This window comes from Buteo buteo, chromosome 16 (assembly GCF_964188355.1).
Source record: "Buteo buteo chromosome 16, bButBut1.hap1.1, whole genome shotgun sequence".
Classification (NCBI taxonomy): domain Eukaryota; kingdom Metazoa; phylum Chordata; class Aves; order Accipitriformes; family Accipitridae; genus Buteo; species Buteo buteo.
In genome coordinates, this window is record NC_134186.1 from 15,351,768 (window position 1) to 15,376,891 (window position 25,124).

At 42.3% G+C, this 25,124-nt stretch overlaps 2 long non-coding RNA genes across 18 annotated transcripts in view; both read left to right on the forward strand.

Annotated features, from left to right (window-relative positions):
- The window catches only part of LOC142040290 (uncharacterized), a 78,974-nt gene that overhangs the window by 18,779 nt on the left and 35,071 nt on the right, over positions 1–25,124 (forward strand). Inside the window, exon 8 of one of the 17 annotated variants that reach the window (XR_012653165.1) lies at positions 6,487–6,577. The exons of the other annotated variants lie outside the window; for them this stretch is intronic. This is a non-coding gene — a long non-coding RNA (uncharacterized LOC142040290). The remainder of the gene's footprint in view (positions 1–6,486; positions 6,578–25,124) is intronic. 17 annotated transcript variants of the gene reach the window in all.
- LOC142040291 (uncharacterized) lies at positions 6,601–11,714 on the forward strand. Its single transcript, XR_012653167.1, has 3 exons — positions 6,601–8,856; positions 9,785–9,886; positions 10,680–11,714. It is a non-coding gene; the product is annotated as an uncharacterized LOC142040291 (long non-coding RNA).

A 25,124-nucleotide genomic window follows, 5' to 3' on the forward strand; every position in this document is an offset into this window, starting at 1 on the left:
GATTTCCTCAGTGAACTGATGTTGGGGTGAAGAAGGTTGGGCACAGTGATCTTGACCAAGGGAAAGCAAGAACAGATAGTTAATGTGCAAGTCGTTGCAAAAAAGGTTGGTAACATCTGTAAATAGGGTTGGTGACAGGATTGACCCTGTTTATTCCCATAATCTAGGATTATTTAAATATGTAATGTTAGGCACCTGCCTTGATGGAAGATGTCTTTATTCATTTTTACGAATTGGCATGATTTTGGTACAACAAATTTTAAAGAGTGTTGAAAGTGTATGGCAGAGTGGGAAGCCAAACTACCACAGCGCGGTATACAGAACAGCAATTAAAATTCCAGCTAAGTAAGCTCTCTTACCCCCGCCCCCACTCCCCCTGCCCCCCCTTTCTTTTTATTCTTTGGCAGAGTGCAGCAGAGAGGACTGTTGCTGTCAAAGGGCTTTAGCAATCATCTGAAAATATCCTTTCTGCTGAGACTACTTTGCAGACATTTAGTTGTATCTGGCCATTTTCTGCCTTGATTCTCTCTCATTTAAAGCTAGGCTGTTTAAACTGCACTTTGTAATCTGGAGTTGATACTGTTCTTTAACCACAGGTAGCAAGAGTTGTGGGTGTTGCTTCTATCCAGCTACCATCTGCTAGCTTCTTTCTAGCTGTGACAGATTTTTCATGTGCTTTGCAAATAGCATGTCTAATGCTGCTACACTTTTTTTCTTATGTGGTCATTCAGTGCCCATCAATAGCTATGATGAAAATGGAGGGCTATGTGAGGAAAAAGTAATAAATAAATAAATGTGTGATATGTGTGCTTGTTAATTACCCTTCTTCATTCATGATTTTGTTTTGTAATTAAGTGAAACCTAAGCTCTCTGGCGGGAAATGGAGAATGATTCATATGAATGCCTGTGAATTCAGAATTGCTTGTATTGGACTTGAAGTCAGTTAACCCATTTTTCTGTATGCTTTTCCATTATCAACAGGTGCTTCATTTCAGTATTTTATCTGATCTTACTCTTTTTTATTTCCTTTTTCCATGGGGGAAAAGCCAGCAAGACTTCTTAGTTGTTTTTTTGCCTTTTTGCACTGTATGACTCATAAAATTAAAAAAGCAGCCTGAAATTTGGGAGGTTACCACTTGAGTAAGCATAGAAAAATAACTTTTTTTAAGTGTCTTACAGTAAAATTAGTCATCAGCAAAACATGGGATGGCCCTGGGGTGACAATAGCACTGTGACCAGGCTGTAAGGTGGATATTCTGGAAAATGCTTTTTGTCTGTATGTCACTGAGCAAATGGAAAGGTCCAGTTTGTTGTATTGCTATGAAATCAGCATGTTTTAGTGATAGAAGAGAAGGATTTCCCAAAAGTAAAAGTTAAAGCCTAGTCCCTTTGAAGTCAGAGTCTTGATCTTGTTGGTAGCAAACAGAGGAGACAGGAGCCTATTTTTGGGGCTTACAGGTGCTGAAAATTACTATGCAGTGCTGTCTCTACACCTATTTTATGTATATTCAATTTACTAAAACGAGGTACCACAATTAAATCCTGTTTGTAAAATACTTGGATTAATTTTGATTTTGGTAGTAATTTTTGAAGTGCCTTTTTCTGGCACTCACCTCAAATACTCCAAAGCTTAGTTTTCCATTGCTTTTCTTTAGAAAGTCAAAGATTTTCTTCATCTCACTGATATTTTCGTGTTTGCAAAACATCCATTACAGCAGCGTTTAAAGCCAATTGAGATGTTTGAGGGTGTTCTTCAATTGTACCGGAAACAGCCATGTCTTTTTTGCCTTCATTCAGTTTTCCCACTTTGCATCAGTAGCCTCATGAAGTTGTGACACTTTCACCTCTGATGTAACTTTTATCTTGAGCAGTTCAGTTCCATAGGCTTCCTTGACACAAGTCTGCATGGCACAGATATTGAGAAGTTGGCTCATTTGTCTTTCTTCCTTTGGAATGAAGTTCTTCCTCAAGGAACTTTCCAAACTCTGGATAATACAAACCACTGTGATATAAAGAGAGTTCTTTGAAACTTTACTGATTGAAATCTGTTCTTCAAACAGAATATGCCCACAGCCCATGGGCATGTCTATGCCGTGTCCAAAGCAAACATAGAAGACAAGCTCATAAGAGTTTCTGAAATACAAGCAAAGCTTATCTTTAACCTTGTGTCACAGAACAGGTATAGAAGGGCTTCCTAATTCATGCTATTTTCTTCTCTGCAGTGTTTAAATTAGATTATATGTAATTAATGCTTGCTTTTACCATGGGACCCTTCCAGTAGCAGAGAGTTTGCTTCAGGTAATGCCGTGAGGAGGCAGGCAGCCTCAGCTCCTTTTTGGCAGGGTGCTCCAGGGACCCAGAGAGGCCCAGTGCCCTGCAGCACAGCAGGGAGCCTCTGTGGCCACTGTGGCTGGTGTTCAGAGCTGCCCTGCGACTGTGGTGTTCAGGGCACATCCTGCTGGCATAGCACCTGCCCTCAACCTCCTGCCAGTCCCCAGGCACACCTCCCTTCTCCTCTCTCTCCCTGTAGGCTCTTCCAGCTGCTGCCACAACCACAGTGCTCAGGCAGCCTCATCCTCTCTCTTTGCTCTCACCTGCCCTTTTGTGGGCTCCTGAGAAAGCTCCATGTCAGCAGCAGGTTTGGGGTCTGTCTGTGTGTGTGAGCTCTGCAGTCAAGCCTAGAAGATGTAACTGCATCTCAACTAACTGCATAGGTAGACTTTTGGCTGTGACTGATGTCCTGCCTTAACCTGGTTTGTGTTTGACATCTTCAGCTGTCTTCTATCTCAAGTCAAGCTGCATATGGTCATGTTTGAGTGTGTGTGACTGTGTGCATGTGTGTAGACTTCTTAATGCTGGGGCTGCAGGTAAAACTGCACTGCGGCCACTACTAACTTGTGTCTAGGAGCCATATATCACTATTTTCTCTTAAGCATATATCACTCTTTCCAATGCAGTTTTAAATGTTGACAATTCACCTACATTGAGTTGTTCTCTGCTAGTCTTTTCTCCTTGTATTTACAAAATGTTTAGGTGTGCCGACTAGGCTTCTCAGCTCATCTGTGACTTTAAGAGCCCTGCCTCTGCCAGCGCTCAGGAAGCCCGTGGTTTGGCTTGGGCAGAGAGGCAGCAAGGAGAGCTGGAGCCCTTGGGTGTGCTCGCTGCCTCTCTGCCTGGTGGCTGCAGAGGGCTGGCAGCCAGGCTGAGCAAGCTTCAGCCTCGTCAGCAGTATTGGCCCTTCAATCTCCATTTCTTCTCTTAGAAATACACTTAACCTGTAAGTGGACTATTAATTTCAAGTGGTACTGGCTGATACTACCCATTTGATTTTTCTAAAGAGGCTGTGCTTAGGAGTAAGATAGAATAAATTGGTAGGGTTCATCTGCCTCTGAGATTTTGCAGTTGTTACTTCAAGTCACATTTAAAAAAGCATAGGCCAGCAAACATAAGGCTCATCCTTGCAATCTGTCCATGGCATACTGTAAGTCCAGTCACTTACTGCAGGTTGAAGCAACTGCGACTCAGCACTGGAGCAAATTTAAGGGGATTCTGTGGAATTTCTGAAAACACGTCCTGCACCCCAGGCAACATGTTGCATAAGGGAGTTGTGCAATCCCAAACTGCCTAAAGTCTGTCATGATTTGTATACCTTTCCTTTCTGTTCTATCTTACTTTCCACAGCTGTGGGTAAGAATCTGTACTTACTTTTGGACAAATGAGAAAATAAGACTTGACATGTTGAAAAAGGCAGTGCCTTTTTTTTGTACAGTCTGTGCCATCTGAAATCAGTGACTGCAGGTAATGCCTTCCAGGCAGTGTAAACTTTAGTAGGTGCACGCTGTGCTCCAGATGGCCCTTGAAGGAGCATCAGACCTACCTCCGAGGTGACCATGAGCAGATGCACTCTGTACATGCTCAGAATATTTGGGCTAGCAGAAGTAAACTACGGGCAAGGAATGAAGATCCAGAAAGCATTTATTGTCTTGCTGCTGTATGCTCCTGATAATCCATCTTCATAGAGTCCCTGTTAGTACCAAGAGCACCTGCTTCTATAGTACAGGTACTCCTGGGAGTTAAATGGTTTGATTGGTGCCATTTGCTTCTTGGCTTGAGAGAGAAGAAATTAAAGCCACAGATGTGGTAAGAGGTGTGCAAAATGTTTGCAGGTGAAAGGGAAATGATTCTAAATGTTTTAGCTTTTGTAGTCACCAAAAAATAACTAATGAACCCTTTTCACAGTTTTTGTTTGAAAAAGAATCCTTTCAAATTTTAAATGAAACTGCTTGAGAAAAAAAAAATGAGAAGGCTCTTTATTTGAAACTTTAATGTGAACATTCATCAGCTAAACGTTTGTTTTAAATTTTGTATTACTACAGATTTAGTGGTGGTGAACCAGACAAAACAGAAGTGGATAATTTCACTCAAACATCATAGACCTTGAAGGCTATGCTAAATTCCAGTGAAGTAATTCCTCTTCTAGTTCCAGTCACAAATGACCCTTTGTTGCTGCTTTCTGCTCAAAACACCTCTTTTAGGCTATCTACATATTATCCTTCATAGTGTAAGTGTCGTGATTCCCTAGGGTCTCTCTTTCTGTATAATTTTCTGCCTAATTCCATTCAATGGCTTTAAATACATTACAAAAATCTTATAATGGTAGGTGTTAGATTGTAGTCTGTTTGTGGCAGTATGTCCCAGGCAGTGTCTTTTGTGCCAATTTGCAAGGATCAAACAAACTGTTTTCAATTTCGGTGTCTTTATGCAGAGCACTTGTTGAATTGAGCATTCTTCTGATTTCATTGGAATTATTAGGTGTAACTCAGAGTGTGTTTGTCTCCTACCACTTAAGGCGGTCAGCACCATTAATTGATAATCTTGGGAAGTTAGTTACTCTGGTCTTTAGGACACAGTGGCATTACTCACAGTGATGCAGTGAAATGCTTTACTTTTTGATTTTTAAACGACGAGCTCCAGTTGCTATCTTTTTTAGAATTTAGAAATTACTGTGCTGAGTATCTACAAATTTCACAGAACATTTTGTTCTCTGATTTAAATCCTGCATACCAAGTGCCTGCCTGGGGCAAAGACAAAAAATTTAGCTTTGATACTCCAAAACTGGTTGAATAAATCCTGTGCAGCTGGCCTGCGTGAAATGTGCCCTGTGACAGCAAGCCGCAGAGAGGATTCAGAGGGTTAGGAAGAGCTCTGTGCCTGTCAGATGCTAGGAGTGTTTTACTGCTTTTGCTGTGAAGGGCAGTAAAATGTAGGTATCTATACTGCTCAGTATTAAGTGTGCAAAGTGGTGATTGCCGTGTCGTTCCCTCAGGCATATATGTGGACAAAACTGATGCATAAGTGTGCAATATTGCCGCCTTTGTATGTTTATACATGCTTTGATGTTTTGCAAATTTGAAACTGTGGTTAAAGCCTCGAAGGGAATCTGTGAGTCTGCAGCAGCTGAGAATATGTTTCTAGCACTGGACATTCCTGTGTGGTTGTGTGAATGTCTCTTCACTGGTGAGGAAATGGCGTTATCTAGCCTGTACTGCAGTGTTTGTCAAGGGAAATTCTTGGACACTTATTTAAATGGGCAAGCCAACACAGTACAATTTACGCTTGTCCAACACAGTACAGTTTACACTTGTGTGTACTTCTGGGTGAGATGCCAGTAACTGTTATGGATTGGAGACTATTTTTCCTGCCTGTGCTATTCTCACCACCAGCTCTGCTCCTTCAACTGTCTCCACTTGCTTCTTTTTTAATATAAGCCATCTGAGACATGGTCCCAAGGGGAAAGTGACTTAAATTTAAATCTCAGAAAGTCACAGATTAAAAGATGTACAGTTCAGGAAAATAAATTTTGGAATACAAAGTTATAAAGGCTGTGACCGATTCACGTGAGCAGCTTGTAGCAAGGTCATGTTTTCCACTAATAGTGCATTGACAGGAATTTGGAAAGCCTGCCTTCACTCGTGGTGTGTGAGCAGAGTGCTTTTGGCAGTGCTCTGCGGTGTCACCTTTGTGAATCCAGCTCCATTCTCAGGGTTCAGAGAGCTTCCACGTTCTCTAGAAACAGGCACAAGAGTAACTGCAAGGAGTGAGACGAGATTTGTGGATCTAACCTTTGACGGTCAGAATGGCAGGACTCAGAAAAGAAAAAACATAGAGGCTTTCATTAATACAAGCATTTATCAGTAAGACACTAAGAGGGACTTAAAGAGATTTGTGTGTGTTGGGTCATAAACCAACTTCTAGCAAAATGAGATAAGAAGAAAATTTTCCTTGGAGCCTATTTGGCCAATAGCTGTTTCTGGCAGGGTTTTTTTGCGCTCTTCCCGTGTCATATTGTAATGGCCATATGTTGAAATAATTCACTGGGCTATGTGGACCACTGGCCCAAGCAAGTGCATGGCAATTCTTATGATGCCTGTGCTGAAAGACTTCTCTTAAGGGACCTTGAAGGACATTTGATTTGTTTTGTTCCAGAATGGGATCGCCCTTGTTCCCATTGATGCATGCTCATGATCTGGACTCCAGCACTTAAGCAGGACTGAGGGACAGATCTTGTCAGGCAATGGTAAGATTGCGTTACCTATGTACAGAATGATGCTGAAGTCTGGTATATGTAGCTTGTGACTTTCAGCTGTTTGGTCTGAAGCAAGGGACAGAAAGGTTTCTTTTCTTTTTTTAAAGGAGGATCAGAGAGAGGAGGTGAAAAATCCTTAGGAAAATCAGAAAGAGAAGAGAAGCAGCACTGAGAGTGGGCCAAATCTTTTACTGGTGTATATGAGCATTACTCATATAACTTCAGGAGAATACATGCTTTAACTTAGCATGTACCAGCTGAGGACTTGGCCCATAATGTCCTTTATAAAGCTCTGATTCCTCCCCAAATAGTTTTTCCCTCCCGCTTCAAAGAGGCACCTGTTGTTGGTGGAGTTGGTGATGATACTGGATTAGTGCACATGCGGTCAGCCTGCTTGGCCTCAGCCCTTTGGAGCCAAAATGAACTCCAGCTGCTGTTGCCCAGAGCAGGTGCTTCATCCAGCCCTAGCAGCTGTTTGAATGTACACTGTTATGGCCAAGAGGAGGGGGTAGGTCCCCTGAAGTACCCAGAGGAAGAGCTGATCAGCAGGAAGGAAGGAAAAGGGAGTGTGCCACAGAGACCTGATTTTTATACCCAGCATTTAGCAGACAAAAGTTGTTCTAGGATTTCCTTGTGGAAATGGGAAATAGTGGCTGTCTGTCTGCATGCACTGAGCCTGCACAGCACCGTGATGGATGATGGTTCCCAAAACGGAGCTGAGGGACCACTAAAGACCAGCAGGGCCATGACAAATGATTGATCTCTAAACTGCCAGACGTGTATTGTCAGCTGAAGATAACGATACAGGTACATGACGGTGTGTGAGAAATTTTGAGGGCTGGTAGTGTTTCACAGTTGTTCAGTGTTTGGAGTTGTTGGTTTAAAGCTCCAGTGAGCGGCCCAGCAAAAGTGAGATTAGGTGCAGAACAGTGTACAGGCTAATAGTCTGCTACAAGTGATAGCCTGGGCTTCGCTGTCACACTGCCAAAGCCAGCAGCAAGGGAAGAAAACAAAAGCAGAGATAATCTGGGGTTATGAAGCAGCCACAGGGGACAGTGTCAGGGAAATGGAGGGTGAGGAGACAATGTCGGTGCATATAGACATGTGAATGGTTTAGAGGTAGCAGCCAGAGTTTGAGGAGGGGGCACAGATAGCCCGTGTCAGAGGTGAAGCAGCAGCAACCCAGGGTTAGAATGAAGGGGGCAGGACACAGATGCAGGTTTCTTGGGGTAAGGGAATCATGGCCTTCAAAGGGAAGAAGACAGCTTAGAGTAAGGGCAACCCAGAGCTGCAGCAGGAGGTACTGGGGGAGTGTCTTGCAGAGCAGGGAGTCTTACAGTATAAGCTGTTCAAAGTCGTTCCCATTGCTGGCCTCACAGCCAGCCCCTTCCAAGTCCCTTCTAGCTTGCCTTCAACTTATTCCCCTTGGAATGTTCTCACTGACTGGGAGAGGTCTCTGTGCAGTCCTGCACTCTCTGATTATTCACATGCTGCCAGGACAGCCCTCCTGGCCTACCTTTCCATGAGCATGCACTCTTTAGGCTGTGCTTGTATATGTCACTGTCAGCATTAACACCAAATTTAATGTGACCCCTTAGGGTCCTGTCCTCTCACCTATATCCACCAAAGTTACCAGAGTCCTTCCAGTTTCTCTGATAACCTGATTGTCCACTTCGTATCCCTACCCTGTGCATGGTTTCGGTCATATCCCATCAGCCAGGCTTTTCATTCTGTGTATCTTTGCTGATTGCTCAACTAAGTTCCCACTGAACCTCCTAAGCAAGGACATTTCCCTGTGTAGCTATAAAAGGATTATTCAGGCCATATTTCATTACAGCATGGCCTAAGAGCAGGAGAAAAACATGAATATTGGAGGCCTCTCTTTGTCAGGAAATGGGATTTCCGCAGGTGCTCAGTTGCAAATGCTCTGCATGCTTCTAAGGCTTGGCACATGGCATTGCTAAATCCTGATTCAGGATGCAAGAATGTCTCATGACCCCTGCCATGTAAACTGGTGTCTGGCCATGTTTGGAAATCAGCCGTCAATGATGACAGTAGATGAGTATGGGTGAAATGAGCAGCTTGGCTTCAGCACTAAGCAAGACTTGTTAAACATTGGAAATACAGATGTCCAATTCATATTTGAATAATGAATATTATGACCTTTTCTGTAGCCAGTGGTAAGAAGCTGGATCATCTTTCTTCATCTCCTCACTGTCTTCCCAGAATTTGAAAGTGTGACAAAGTATTTCATCCCTTTACAGGATTAGGTAAGATTGGTAACTGTAATTCTTGTATAGAATTACATAGAAATACTCTAGACAGCGAAATATATTGATTTAAGATTATCTATGTGGTGGCAGGGAAATTGTTTCCATTTCAGTTTATCCACTTCTTGGATTGGTCAGGTTGTCCAGCTGACTTCAGTTGTTCATTCTTTTGGGTGAAAAACTACTCCTGCTCTGCTGGTACAGGCCTGTACAATATCTGTCCCAGTGCAGCTCTTCTGTCAGATATTCATCCTATTTGTATTGCTTCTATGTGAAAATTAAGAAATTGGAGAAATAGCACCAGAAACTGTACATAAATGAAATTCTCAAGGCTGTTAAGAAAATAGATGCATTAGAAATAGGGGGTTTCTGTGCTCATTCTGTGTCACATCCCTTGGACATGTCACTGTTATACATGGAAAGAAACATCACACATGACTATTACAAGTGTGAGATGTACATCTGTGTGAGGGGAAGACATCCTCTGATGTGCTCCTGGTTACTGTCCCTATGTTTTTGCCACTTTCATTAAATTACAGTTCACTCGTGCTGCTGTGGGTTTATCAGCAACAGTTCTTGCCTGTCTCCTTATCTGACCAGTAGCATGGCTGGATGATACACACACCCATTGCTGCTTTGCTAGCGATGAAGTGGCAGGTGTTGCCCTGCCTTCTTCCTCTGTACTTCTCTTCCTCAGGTTCCTTGCACTGTGGTATGATTCAAGAAAAATGGAAGGGCAACTTTCTACTCCTTTTGGAGTAGTAAACTTTTTTTAAAAGGCAAACAAAATGCCATTCTCAGAGTGGCCTGAGATTTGTATTTAAGTGTGGCAGCACATTTAATTTTGTTTTCTGGAGACTTTTAACCACCTACATGTGGATAAGAATTTTTTGAAGCACCTGTCTTTTGCTGATTTAAATGTAATTAGGTACCAAGGAGCTTTGTGGATTCAAGCCATTCCCAAAAGGTGTGTGGCAATGTCTGATGTCCTGTCTGGTGAGGAACAAGAGAGTGAAGCACTTTGGATGTAGTAAGTCATAACTTACTAATTGCTGGATTAAGACTAAGGAAATAAAGAGCTTTTTAACAGGCCTCCATGTTTTGGGGATCTGAAGAACAGAGGGTTTTACTTTGTATGCGGCCCATGTTATGCTGTGCAGGAATTCCCAATTCAGGGTCAAAAATACTGAAAGTGCCCTTTTACCATATACAGCCGACAATTAGCTTGCTGTCAGTAGGAAAAACAATCATTAAGTGGTGAGTGAAAGTAGCGTCAGAAACGGACCTTGACAGAGTGGTAACATACAGTTAGACCAAGTGACATTCTTCACACCTGCTGTGGTGCATAACAGTAGCTGGCTGACTTAACCCGTGGCACTACAAGCAAAGTATTGTGCTGTGACAGCCTGGACAGTGATTGAATTACACACTGATTAGGTCTTCGGCTTCTCTCTGTCAGTGTGGACAATGAAGAATCAGAGAAGTGGACATGAGAGCTTTAGCAGGCCTTGTGCTCTCGAACGGAGGAGGATTAGTTTGTAAATGATAAATTGTGTTTGGGCCAACAGTTGTAAAACTGAGCTCTTGCCCTTTTGCTGCCTCAAAGGCACAGGCTTTGCAGAAAACCCCTTCTCTCCCCTACTGCTACTGACTTCTGTGATCAGGAGAGGGGTGGACATATGGAATCTGCTCCTCCTTTTCTCTGCCAAAGAAGGAAGAAGGCACTGATACAGATGTACAAATTTTGCCCCTCACTATCTCTTACTGTCTTTTCTTAGAAAGGGCATGGGATTAAATTAATCAGTTTTCTGCCATTTCCACAGGGATGCGGATTTGTCTCTGACTGAGGTGCTGCTGACTGGTTCACTGCCTGGTAGATGGTGTCTCTTAAGACCTGATTTAACCTGAAGCATACACTTTCTCAGGAGGTCTGCAACGGGGCTGAAGAATTGCAAATGTTGCATCCTTTCCCTCCTGTCATTTGCTTCTACACTGCAGTGCCTGTGCTGTGCTCTCAGCTCACTCACCCTGAAATGCTCCTTGTGCTGGAGATTTGTACTGAGTTGGTACAAAGTGGACTTTGCTTTTGGTGGCACTCTCCCTTGTTGCTGTGTCATTCACGGAGAAGATGGGTTTATCCTTGCGTTTATTCCACTGGTACCAGCTGCTCTACACACAGGAACCAAAAGTGGCAAATCTACATCCTCTTTCAATTTTCAATTGAAGGTCTACACCACAGAAACTTCTCGGGGTTTTTGGAGAGGTAAAGATTTAAAAAAAAAACAACAAAGCCCACCACGTTGAACCCAAGTTGGAGAAACAACTGCATGATGTGGCTGATACAGTGCATGGGAGTACAAAGCATTCCCATTCCATCTGGTCTTGCACATCCACTCCCCCTAGCTATTAAATGTGATAGCTGTTAGGCATGAGTGTAGACCTGGAGATGGGCAGGACTAGTCTGCCATGCAAACAGTTATCTGATGGCCCCATCCTATTTTCTAGAAAAAAACAGATTTCATCTTAAAGCATTGTAGGAGATAGGGGGATGTAACTGCACTTAACCTGAGTTTGGATTAGGCATATCTCACGTCTTAGGGTTTGCCAGTAAATAACAAAGTATATGATCAATGGAAATATGACCCTCCCAATCTGTAACTACAAAAAAGAAAAGGACAGTCTTGAAAATCCAGCAATCTTTCAAATCATCTTAAAGCATATTGACCCTGAATCATCACAGTGAAATTCAATAGGGCTGTTCCTATTAGTGATCTAAGAATATAGATGTGGTTGAATGCATGGAAAACTGTATCTTGTTCCAGTTATCTTTACTACTGTAATAAATGATACTAACTCTCTCTCCCTACAGACCTTATCTCATCTGTTCATAGTGTTGGCATTTACTTTGTTTTGAGCTGGTAAGCAATGCATACCTAGATACTGAACGATTTTAAGAGGCTTTATGAGTATACCATTTAAAAAGAATTGCTTGTGCTCTGGTTACTAGTTTGAACTGAGAAAAGATACTTATATTTCATACTCCTGAAAGCAGTAGCAGATTTGCTATAATACACCAGTTCAGAGTAATTTGCTCATAAACTATCAGTTCCAGAAAACTGCCAAATCCCTTGTACCTATTTTCTCTAATAGGTAGCAAATCCTTAGTACCTCCCAAAAGCTGCTCACAAGTCTGTAGGGTATGAAGACTTTGCTTTTGTTCATTTTTTTTAAAGCTTGGTAAAAAATTATGAGTGAGAGCAATTCAGCTGTTGCTCAACATAATCAGTACTGATAACTGGTAGTTCATTTTCAAAATTGGAAAATAAGAGCTATTCTAAGTGGCCACTGTTGGTTTTAACACTGTGGAATATTTCAAAGGTAAGTTTTAAAGAAAAAAAATTAAAACCAGTCATTCACTAGTGCTGATATGGGAATGACAGAGGTTAATACCACTGACATCATGTTGGAACTCTATAGCATTTTGTTAATGGCTATTAATGCCCTGCTGCTGGGAGACAGACAGTGCCAGCTGCCAGTTAGTGTGGTGCCTCCCTGCGGGTGTGCCTAGGCCTCTGCTCAGGAAGGAGAGGGGCATGAGGAAGGTTCACGTCTGCTCCCTGCCTAGTCATCCCTCCGCTGAAACAGGAGGAGAAGAGATACTGAGAGAAGGTAGTTACAGTGCCTTGCTCCTGTCTGCTGACTTCAGAACAAGTCTCAGAGAGTGAAGCAGGAGCAGCAGACATCTACAGAGCCACGTCCAGAAGGCTCTGAGGACTTGTGTTCAGATCTTCAGGACTAAACTCAAGATGCACATCCTTTGGAAGAAAACAGCAAGAAATTCAGGCAAACATGCATGGAAGTGATGCCAGTAGGCCTGGGGAAGAAACCTAGGTTCATGTAAGAGAGCCTTAGAGCTTTGGACATCAGTGGAAAGAAGTCAGAAATGGTATCGATTGAAGGAAAAAAGCCCTTGAGAGGAAGGGGAAGAAACTTTGTAATGGCAGAATGATGATGGATATAGAGCAATTAATTAGCTTTGACTACATCATATTCATTGTACATCCAGATTTATAGGTTTAGCTGCCTCACTTGGGGCTAGCTATTACTTTGTGTAATACCTTTGAATTTCATCCACCATAAGGGAATGAAACAGATACAGAAAGGTGTAATATGTCAGTGTAGCATATCAAATTGAGAAGGGCATTTTTAGCAGTCTGTACTGAACACAGGTTTAAGCCAGTATTAGATTATTCCTTAAGTGTATTGTTGTTATGACAAATCTGAAAGGAGCTAAAAGCATTTCAGTAGATGAAAAAAGGAAACTTTTATTTGCTTTCCCACAGCCTGGACCCAAAATGGGATTGCAGGCCAGGTTTACACAGCCTGGTCTTGTACCACACATTCACCCTCTGGTGAATGAGTGGAACGCATAGAGATCAATTGTGAGTCCTGTGGGAGGAACCAGCTCACCAGGCCTCTCCAAATCATTCAGCTTCTAGATCTCTCTAAATGCAGGTGTAATGTAACCTGAATAATACACTGAGATTGTTTAGCAAAGAAATGCCTGATGGCCTAAGGACATTTTGATGATAACTGCTGTCTGATGTGCCACACAGACTATTGTATTCTCTTTCATGCTAAGAAAAAAGTAGTATATCACTACTTATGAACGTTTTCTAAAAGGGAAGATGAGTGTTTGATTCCATGAACCTCAGGTTTGGGGACACAATTTCATTTTAAAACCCATTAATTTTACACACTTTATCATTATTAGAATTACATGGATTATTAGAATTAGAAATTATTAGAAATACATGGAAACATCCATGTAATATTGTACATGTACTCTCCAATTATGTAGCCTAATACTTGAACACAGTGATTTGTACAGACATTTTATTTTCTCTGCAACTTTTACAGATAGACTCGCCCATACAAATAGTTTTCAGTCAGTTGCCTTATCTTCAGTGCAACATCCTGAGCTCAAGTAGCAGGACCAGCAGATCAAGGGGAGCGGTTATTCCCCTCCACACAGTGTCATGAGAGACAGCATCTGAAGCATTGTGTCTAGTTTTGGTCTCCCCTATACAAGAGAGACATTGTCATACTGGAACGAGCCACCAAGGTGAGGGGCTGCAGCCTGTGATACACCAGGAGAGAACTGGGCTTATTCAGCTTGGAGAGGTGTGATGTCTCACTGTCCACAACTACCTGCTGAGAGGGTGCATGGAAGATAGAGTCAGGCTTGTCTTGGACAGGATGAGAGGGAAAAGGCCCAGGTTGGAGCAAGGGAAATTCCAAGTAAATGCTGGAAAAAGTACTCCCAAAGAGCATGCTAGGCTTTGGAGCAGTGGCTGAGAGAGGAGGTGGCATCTCTGTTCTTGGAGATGCTCAGAATTTAACTATGCAAGCCCTGAGCAACTTGGTCCAGCATGGCTCTACTCTGATCACTAGACTAGAGACTACTGGAGGTCCATGCCAACCAGTATGTGTCTGTGGTTCTGTGGTAATACTTTGAAATTAAAAAGATAAATGGAACTATTAGCAGAGGGTATTTTTTCCTGTGTAATTCATAGTGCCCTGAATTCCATGTAAATGGAGAACTTTCTAATGGAGCTTGCTTTGTAAGCAGTTGATCTGGCATACAGGAGACATGCACTGGCATGAGACAATTGCAAACCCAACAACTGCAACTACATGTAGTTAACAGTTCTTTCTTATTTTTTTTACAGCCTATTTCAGCTACAGCCATCTTCCATACTAATTTTTCAGTGCCATCATAACTGCAGTTGAATAGTTTGTCAGGTTTTAAGGATTTTCTTCAATGGTAGCTAATTAAAGTAGTTCACGATGTTCATTCGAGTAGCTCAGACTTCTCCTATAATTATTACAAAAATTTGCAAGGAAAAAGTTGTGTAACTCCAAACATGACTCTTCTGAAGAACTTCAGAATAAAAGTAACATTGGAATTCTGTATTTCTTCAAGAAAATAGACCCTTACTCATTAACCTCTAATCTTTGATTACTCTTTTACTCTGTTGGTAAATAATATTTAGAAGATTTCAGTAGCAGGGACTCAAACCTGACTTTTCATTTGCATTTCAAGTCTCTGCAAATCAAACAAAAGCAGAATGAATCTAGGGAAGCCTCCACTCATCCCAGCATAATCAGCAGAGTGCACTTAAATGCAGGGTAGCCCCCACAACCCAATATATTTCTAGGCTTTGCCTCTCTTGACATTTTTCTTGGGGGGGGAGAAGGAGAATTTGGCTTTAACAGTTAATCTCTTGTTCCCAGTAGAATATTTGGGGGTAATCATCAAACTTGTATTTTGCACATTTACCTTTTCTTAGTCATTCAAATAACTGTTGTATCACAGATAGTACTGGCACAAAAAAGTAGCAAGGTCAAAAGACACTAGTAGCAAAACTGGAGGATCATTACCCCTGAGCTTACTGCTCCAAAAAAAAGGAGCAACTTTATGTAGATTCATATTTTCTGTCCTAATGCGCAAAGTCCTAAGCAGACTAAAAAAACTTCAAACCCAACAGACTTTGTTGTTGGCTTTTCTATTGTCTGTGGTCATTGTGTGTTGAGCAAAGACAGCAAAAATAATCAATTAGTCCTATCCCATAGTAGGCAATGTTACTTAAAATTAACACAGCTACAGGTCACTCCTTTTATTCTCCTCTCCCAAATGTCTCACAGATAAGGTTCACCTGAACCTTCTCCACCTGGAAACCAGTCTGAGGCAGTCCCCTGACTTGGTGTTTCATATCTCAATCAGTTCTATGTCTGGCACTATAACTGTAAAGGAGAATGGACAGATCAGGGAACAGAAATTTGGTTGAGTGCTCTTTGCAAAGAGGTGAGACAGAGCTGCTCCATGAGTTTTCTCTTGTGCAGTCTGAGAGCACTGCACTTGAGTGCAGCCCCAGCATCTCTAGCCAAGCTCGCTGCAGGTGTGGGCACTTGGGCAGGATTGCTGTGGCCAAGGTAAAAGGGGGGGGGGGGAAGAAGAGCAGTAGAAGAGTCTGAGGCTTGTGGAAGGTGTACTAGCTGAAGTGAACTCTACTGATGAGAAGTTTTTCATAGAGCAGTAATGAGTCTCTAAAAGGTGCTTTCATTGTAAAGTGATAATCAATGAGTACAAGGTCATTTCTGAAGGATAAAATGGTGGTATGGCTGGGGTGGGGGTTATTTGGAGGGGGTTGTGGGTTTGGGGGTTTTTTGAGTGTAAGGAAATATGGTAACAGATTCTGATGCCTTTTTACTATGCTTACAATGCATGTAACTGACCCTTGAAGCTTGATTTATTGTTCTGGACATATAGCTGGTGAAAGGGAAGTTAAAAGTAACTTCCAAAATCTGCTCTGTAACAGATGAAGGTCTTACAGAAGAGCAGTTGGGTGTGCTCTAATGCACTGAGACTTTGGTTCTTCTCCCGGGTCTTGCATTATGAGTCTGTTTAAAGTAGTTTGCTTCTTTCAGGTTTTGGCTATGTTGGTGTTTCTCTCTGTGGCTAGAGTGGTATCTGTCTGGAAGTTAATCATCTTTTATTTGTGTAAACGTGAACTGCTTGTCTGGAAACCTCGGTGGAATGGTTGAAGTCATGTGCCACAAACTGGTTATCAGCATGTGTAACTGCTATGTACAGAACTGTACCTTGAACTTATTTATGGCTGGCTCTTTTGGTTTTTTCAAGCTGAACTGAGTCTGGTTATTGATCCTAATATATAGGGGGGGGGGGGGGTGTCTGTCTTCACTGAAAGAGAATAGAACTTTTGAGTTGGCCAAGACAGTAAAAACTAGTGAAGGCTTCCTTGTGATGTGTTATATCACTTGTATGCTTGCTGTAGAGATGAGTAACTCCCCAACTTGAAATCATGCATGCCAAGGTAACTTCCTCACTAGCTCTGTGAAAGCAGCAGCATAAAGCTTATTTATTAAATAGACTTCTAGGAGTAAAGTCACTATACCTTTCTCCTAGAAACAGGTAGTATCCTAAATGACTTCACTTAAGCAACTCCAGGAGTTTTAGTATGAGAAATGCTGAGGAGAACCTGTTTTCCTGCTCTTCTTCCCACTTCTTACAAAACTGTAAAGGACTTGCACTCCTGTTACTTCATGTAGGTGTTTTAATTCAGCATAGGTTTTTATGAGAACAGGTTTACAGAGTTGTGTTGCCAAATTGATGATGTCGGAGGAAGGTATAACAGCATAGGGAAAAAATAAAGCTGAACACCCCTTATTAAAGTTGCAAACCGCAGATGTGAACAAGCACCAGAGCTGTTCACACTACGAGGGAGATGAGGGGAATTTATTTCATTGAGAGCTGAAGATGTTAAACACATTGCATAGAAAGGATCTAGCCAAACACTGGGCATGGGTCTTGGCTGCTGGGGAAGCAGGTGGTGCCCCAAAGCTTGTTTTCTATAGGGGAGGCACAGCATAGAGTGAATGGGCTTATAAACATGAAAACTTAAGTCAACGCCTCTAAAGAACATCTCTTCAACTTGTACCTGTTATAAATAAAGCAGATTAAAAGGGGAAGAGTTGAAGGACTTTCTTCAAGTAGTTGAGGAGATAACTGGAAACAGTTAAGTGAATCAGACTTGTCTTATGAAAAGAATGCTGTAACAAGGCAAACCTGTAGGCTAGCATGAGTATCTGTCTCTGAAACTGCACATATGCCATCATCAAATTGCAGAACAAGGCTCATAAGAAGAGTTCAAGATTTTGGTTAGTAAGGCTTGAGGAGGAGGGCAGCTCCTTGCCTTCAGAGCCTGCTTTCTTTTTAAAAATAGAGGGCTTAGTTTCTACTACCACAACCCTGTGGCAATTGGCGGTGCTTCAGCCTGATCTATGAACTTAAAACACATTTGATCTGTATGATAGTGCTTACTGCTAGGTCCTGCCACTCCACCTGAATAACTATAACATGCTCATAAATCAGGGGAGAGCATTCCTCTGTGACATGATCCCACATGCCCTACTGAGCTGAAGCCTGTGTTAGCCATCAATGCCTCTTACACAAACATGTCGTACTTTAAAGTGGGGTCTTACAAAAAGCACAAACAATATACTGGCATAGAGGGGCCACACAAAGTCAAGAGCTGTTAAGTGGGGGGAAGAGGAGGAGGAAAATCTCTTGATAATAAATATATCTCTACCAGATATATTTAGAAAGAAAATAGCTAAGCCTAGGTTACATTCCTGTCAAAGTGAAATAGTCAAATGTGGAAATGGTGGTCTTATTCCTTGTAAAACTTTCAAGTTAGGAGTCACCAGCAAAATAATGGTGCAGGAAGCTTTGACTTCTGTTGCATTCACTTCAGCCTAGTCAGTGACTCTACCCCATGCCTCCTGCATCACTGTTTCTTGGTTACTGTTTCTTGGTTAATAAGACTTGCGTGCTGGATCTTTGTGCAAGATTAGTTGTTCTTCTAATCTTAAAACCATATAGTTAAGAAGCATGAAGGACTTCTTTACAGGACCTCTTGAAACCCTCTGTCATGTGCCACGAGGTTGTGTATCTAGATCTTGAAGTAGTCCATGTATCTGAGGTAGTAAAAAAAGCTGGTTTGCAGTTGGTCAGCTATAGAAAGCTCAGTAAGAACTATAGCTTGGTCCTGTATGTGCATTCAAAACTACTTACTAAGTCTTGTTTACAATTACCTCATACTCTGGTGCCAACATTGTGGCTGGTAGTTCCTCTCTACCTGATCTTAATCCTTGCACAAGCTGATGCCCATTTTAGGCATAGCGAGAGAAATGCTAAGGAGCATCTCACGCACACACCTTCATTATAGTGCACAGCTGACTGACTTGTTTGTGTTGGTGCAGCCTTTGATCTGAATCGGTAAGGAAAGTGCCCCCAATAACAGCAGCTGGAACACACACAGCCAGAAGTGACACCAGGCTGTAAACAGTGGCTCCAGGCACCTCTTGTCAGATAGGTCACAAATCATGGGGGCTGACAGGTGCCTGTGCTGGTGTCCTGCATGCAGCGTATGCCCTGGTGTGGCGCAGCAGGTAGGAAACCTGCGTGGTGGGTGGCCAGCTTGTGACTTCAGTACAAATAACTCAAATTCTCTGCACAGTAGCAGCCTGTTGCCCAACTTGGTGCAGAAATAGAAACATTTGTTTTTCTTTAAAGTGGACTGACTACTGCTTGCTCTGAATTCAGGGTGGGTTGGCAGCATCATGTAGCTGCACTGCAAAGAAGGGATTTATTCTGCATCTCAAAGCACAACTGCTCAGGCAGGTCCAGCAGCCTTGGTCAGACTAGTATTTCTGTATAAACCATAAACTGCTATCTTGATGTTTCTACCAGCACTTCTGTCAAATGTGTCTTTAAACTTCTGCTGCTAACAAACTGTCATTAGTAGCTTGTAATTAGTAACTTTTACTTTAAAACCAGTTCTACACTCTGTAACAGTCACGATAACCTTCATGTTAAGTTGTGGCGTTAAGGCAAGTGCTTTTTGTGGAACACAAAAAGCCTGCAGTTCCCCAGTTGCTTATACTGGGATCCTGCCTTCAGCACACAGGTTTGTTTCCCAAGGAGGGAGATCCAGCATGCAAGAGGAAGGTGTAAGCAGGCTTCATCCCAGAAGGGCTTCAGGGTGCTTGGGCATGGACTTCTTTTAAGGATATCTAATCTATCACTGCGAGTAATTTCTCTTTTCTAAATGTAGCTGGAGGAATTGAGTATTACTCTGCTGTGGGAGCCTGAACCATAGTTAGTATTTGTGATTGTGATGGCCTTCTAAAATGCATGACAGACATAACACAATCTCTTTCCACTGCCTGCTTAGAATTGGTTTTCACTGCCTTACAGTCTGCCTGTATACATTAATTTCTGTGCTGCTCTTATCCCCTCACCACCTCCTTCTGTATATAATTTAAGGTCTTTAGGGCCTGATCCAAAGCAACCAACCTGGCGTAGATTGCTGCTTTCATCCTAACACCTTGTTCATGTTAACTGGAAGCAACTCTTACCTCATTTAGGCAGTGTAGTGCCTTGTGGCGGGTCTGCGCTTTTACATCCCAACCTTCAGTGAAGCAGGCAAGCTTTTGGTCAGAGTGAATATCTTCTACATAACTTTTTTAGAACCACAAGGCAAAGGCTGAAACAGCAGCTTTAAACATGCACTGCCCTTGGGAGAGGCTCCTCACTGCTGTGCAGCTGTTGCGAGAGCCGGGGAGGACATGGGCCTCCATAGGGGAGTGCCACATGTGCTTAGGCAGCTCTTGGCAATCAGCAGACCTGCCTGAAGTCAACTTCTGTTTAGGTGGGGGTTTTTGGTTTTGGTTTGGTTTTTTTTTTTCAGAGGGTCACTTGATAGGGTGTAATCCTGTAAGATGCTCAGCAAAGAAGCTGATACAGTAAAGTATTTCTGCAGATGCTTAATTTTCAGTGAATAAGTGGTCCTTTTATGTGGGTGGGAGCACTCGTGCTTAAAGTTAAGCATGTGCTTAAGTGCTTTCTTGGATCAGGGCCAAAATGCTAATGTGCTGGAGGTTCCCTTGCTTTCTCAAGTAACAGGCAGTGTTCTGGACCTTCATGTGGACCCCTGGGCCTGTAGGATTACTGAAATACACCCATGACTGACAAGTATTAGACACTTACGTCCTTAAACTTCTCATTTTCAGCAAAAACTTCATGAGTTTTTGCTATATTATGACTATTACACTTTGCATACAAGAATAGTTCTTGACTAGGCCTGTGGCAGACTTGAAGAAAAACCTATTTGCTGACTTCAAATTTGTTTTATTTAATAGGATACTTTGTTTTTCTGTTTGAGAACAAAAAAAAAGCTTCCTGCAGTGTCTTCTGCTCTCACCCCACTACTGTATCTTTATACTCTTCCTGCTATACTTCTGGAAAAAATAAGCCTTTGACAGGCACAACTAAGATACTAAATACAAAATACTGGGAGTCTCTTGTGTGATGTTGCACTTACTGATAATAGTCTGCTTTGCTGACAGTACTGGTAACGAGCCCAAAGGACACATGTTTGGGATGTGACAGTGGCGTGCACCTGTCTCAGGCAGGGGCCACTAGGTCTTCCCTTGCAGCAGCCTTCTCGGTGGCTGTGCTAATCACCAAGAGTGACATTTGCCATGCCTGGCAGACTGAGGAACGTAGCAGGGTGTTGTGAGTCTAAATACGCAGCTGCTTCTCAAATTATAATGCAAAGGTTCAGAGGTCAGTGCAGTAAAAGCAGATAAAATTATGCTTTCTACCACCACGCCACATCAAAATAGTAAATTGTTTGTTTTGTAGTGGGTCTGTGCCGCTATTTGGTTCTACTATAGCAAACACATGAATTTTTCAGATCAGTTGTAGTGCTTTAAAAATAAAGGGTTTTGTTTTCTAAATATCATGTTAGAGACTTCTTTCTATCCACTGTTGTTCTTTGCTGCTGGAAAATAGAACTTTTTAGACTTCAAACTGTTTGCTTGGTGGCCAAGCTTTGAGGCTTGGCAGCAGGATGAGGGTGTGGGGCCGGCAGTGCTGCAGGATTTGTGTGTTCTAGCCATGCTTTGTGTGGGCATGGCAGCCTGTGGGGTCTCCCTCAGATATCTGGGACTCAAAGCCAAGCTGTGAGCACGTGGCTGTACGTGTGATGAGCCATCTAGGTTAATAACCTGGGCAATGATGTTGGCAGCCATTCTGTGCATAGCTACTGCTTCTGTTTCTGTTTAGCAAATAGGGCAGATCTTTATCCTGGGTGCAGCATCTGTTCATTTTTTCTCAGAGCTGAATGTTTCTGTTTCCAGTCACACCTTCTGTTAATCTTTTGCCATCAGCAATGGTTTTCAAAGGAGCTGTGGAAGTGTTGCTGTCCTCTCTTCTGAACTCTGGACTGCAACTCTCAGATGCTTTCCTCCAGATTGGATGGTCCCAAGGAAATTGGGTGATGCTCCTCGTTGATTGGAGGTGGTGCTCTGTGTCAGGGCTTAGAATGCTTCTGAACCTCTTGATCTTAAGGATTTGTCCAAGATGGATACATTGAAGCATGTGAATTTTGGGACAGTCCTCTGCCAAGCTGGTGCCTGGACCCTGTGTTGGTATTCATGTAAGGAGCCAGCACTCAGTGTGAGCTCAGACTGTCTGCAGATGCCACTTGGCCCTCAGAGGAGTTTGTGGGGGTGATAATTGTCAAGCTGTCATCCCCTATCGCAATAGGGCAGATGGTAATAGCTGGAGGCTGTGCGAAGTGCCCAGGATGCTTTAAGCCCTGGGAGCACTGAGACTTCCCAAAGGTAGTGGTGCCCACCATAAAGCTGGTCATGACTATGTTTCAGTAGGTGAGATGATGAGGGTGGCTATTTCTTCCTGGCTGATTTATGGGACAGTATAGATACAATCAGAAAAACAGTTTGAAATGAGCTTGGTAAACACCTCTAGAACTACTTGTTTAGTCACTCTGTATCTATTGGGAGGCTGAAGGGAATAGCCTCTCTGGTGTCCTTTCCAGTCTGGAATTTGTATTGAACAAGGGATGGGGCTTATAAGAAACTTGCTGAACTAAGAGTGAGAACCAGGTGGGAAAAGAACCGCAAGAATTCAAACATGTAGGGTATGTGATACTTTCTCCATCTTTGACTCTTTTTGTGTTACTTTTTATTGTGAATTGCTTGTTAATTTTTTGTTAAATTCTTGGACCATAACTGTGACCAAAGAGAGGAATGCATTTGACAAGTGCAATAAAGTGACTGTTCCATGTTTATGGCAAGTGCTATACTTTTATGCTATGAATTCGAACTGCCTGGATTCTTATAAAACTGGGACAGTGTAGGATTACCTGCCTTCCTGGAACACAGTTGAAATGGATCATACTACAAAGTAGTACACATCTCCCTATCAAATTTTAGAAGAAATAATCTTGGAATCGTAGGGTAGGCATATGTCTCTGGAGCACAACTGGTTTAGATGCATTTTTGTATCCAGCAATGGTTGGAAGCTTCTACAGAGAAATAGTGGAAAAATGCTATTAAGTAAAATAGAGTATTTCAGTGCAAAAAGAATAGCAGTTGCACTGCATGTGAGCAAATGACACTTGCTGCAGTACTGTAAATAAGCAGAGAAGGCACTGCTAGGTGACTTCCGTAGTCAGTCCTCTTTGAAAAGGAAAAGTGTTGAAGTGTATCTGGGGAAGCTCTTGTAGTATTGAGAAAATACTAGCGCCAAAGGATACATTGTGAAGCTTCCTTTGAACAGACTTTTGCTGAAAAACAGAGGTGTGTGAATAATTGGTTATTTTTCTTCAGTTTGGTGGCTGGACAGGCATGGAAAAATTATGTGGGGCCAGGCAAACTTTTTAGAGAATGAAGAAAGCTTTAATGTGTTCCAAGAACAAGAGATGGCTTCAATTTGAGGGATTTTAATTTTTTCTAAATAAAAGCAAGAAATCTGTTTTTTACAGCATAGAATTCAGAAGTCATGTACAGTTCCAAGATACCTGTGGGAGGGAGTGTTGGGGGTCTCTACCTCTTTACATGTGGCTGGTAGGGTGAGCATGTATGTTACAAAGCTGCTGATGCTGTCCTGTGAGCCTGGCAGAGCAAAAGAAGGGTCTGAATTCAAGTTTCTGTAGCCTTCATTCAGTGTCAGAACTATTTTTGGATATGAAGTGGAAAAGCTAACAAGAATGACCATAGTGAATGGTACCTGAGTTCCCATGCAGATGTAACTTCAAAATCCAGAGTTTTCTGTAACAGTGGGGAGGGGGAATAGGGACAGGGCAGGATAGACACCCCCAAATAAGCTGAGAAAGCCCAGTGCTACCTGAGTTTAGGGTCCGTTCAGGTAAGTAATTAAATACTAACTGCTGAACTGAAATGCACTTAAGTATGCTTACATTTTCTTTGATGCGTGGTCCTAAAGATTTTTTGGTACAGAAACATAGACAAGCCGCTCTGCTGTCAGTGTCTCCTTCCAGGGAAGGACTGGATGCTATGCTCTACTTGATCTTGGTGTCCATGGTGCTCTCTGTCACTTCTGGTCAATGACTGTAACCTGATTGCCAGGGCGAAATCTTCAGTGTCTTGTTGAAGTGACTCTACTGAAAAGCACAGGCCTAGTCACCATGACAAGAACTGTACTTGTATTAGGATCTGAGTGGGACCAAGGCACTTGGATTTCAGAGGTGGCTGCTTGTGTGATGAAATGGCTAATCCCTCTTTTTGTCAGCTGCTCATCTTTAAGGGAAACTTCTCTCTTTTGCTGCCTTTGTTTCCTTGTGATGGCTATGGGGGGCGATCTAGGTACCTGCAGTGTCTAGTGTGTTAGTCTCAGCTCTAAGTACCTACTAAGGAGTTACTATGCAAATGTATGGGTGGCTTCTTGAGCTGCAGTATTTGAGACTTAAGTGTCACTTGACCTTGAGGTTGGTGGACCTCACTGTTCATCCTGGACAGACTTTTTTTTTATTGTCAGACTTCTGTTCTGGAAATGCGGATATGCTCCTTGCTGTGACCCTCACCAGTGGCAAATATAAGGCAACCAAAAGGGACTTAGCACTAATCCTGCAAAATTAATTTCATAACATAGTTGATCGCTGAACAAGCAAATAGAGCTGGGAAGACAGTGTTAAGATATCCTCATGTGGTTTGAGACAACTTTCTCCTGTTAACAAATACCAGATATTATCACTTATGATACTGTTCTCGAACTTTTGCGTTTTATACCACTATCTTAATCGCTTCAGTGCCATAGTGTTTGCTCAGGTCTTTAAGGTGATTTTTAACACTAGTGGTAGAAAGAACAATCCATTGATGCTCTGTAAGTATCAACTGGAGGTCTGTGGTATGTGTCAGCATCAACCAGAGTATGTTGTTCCCGATCATGTTGATTTTTTCCTTGTGTGTGAAAAGCAGGCTTGTATTTGAGGTTTTTACCTTACACCTGTGTCATCTCTTCTGAAAACAATGTCCCTACTAATATTTAGCAATTCTACTCATCTAAGCACTTCTGAAAGAAACTTTTCTGCAAAGATTTGGGAGGGTACAACTAGAATAGTGAACTGTCTGCTGCTAGGGCAGGCTTCCTTCCATATGCGCTTTTCCTAAAAGTCCACTGTTAGATGCACTGTGGAGCCTGGGAGGAGTAGGTCATTGCATGCTATATGTTATTCTATAGCTAATGCCAACTGTAATTTCAAGTGCTCCACACTAATCTCTTCTCCTCATGCATTATTTCCTTGTGCAACATTAGCAAACCACATGCTCATCCACTGTTGCTTCATGGATTTAGA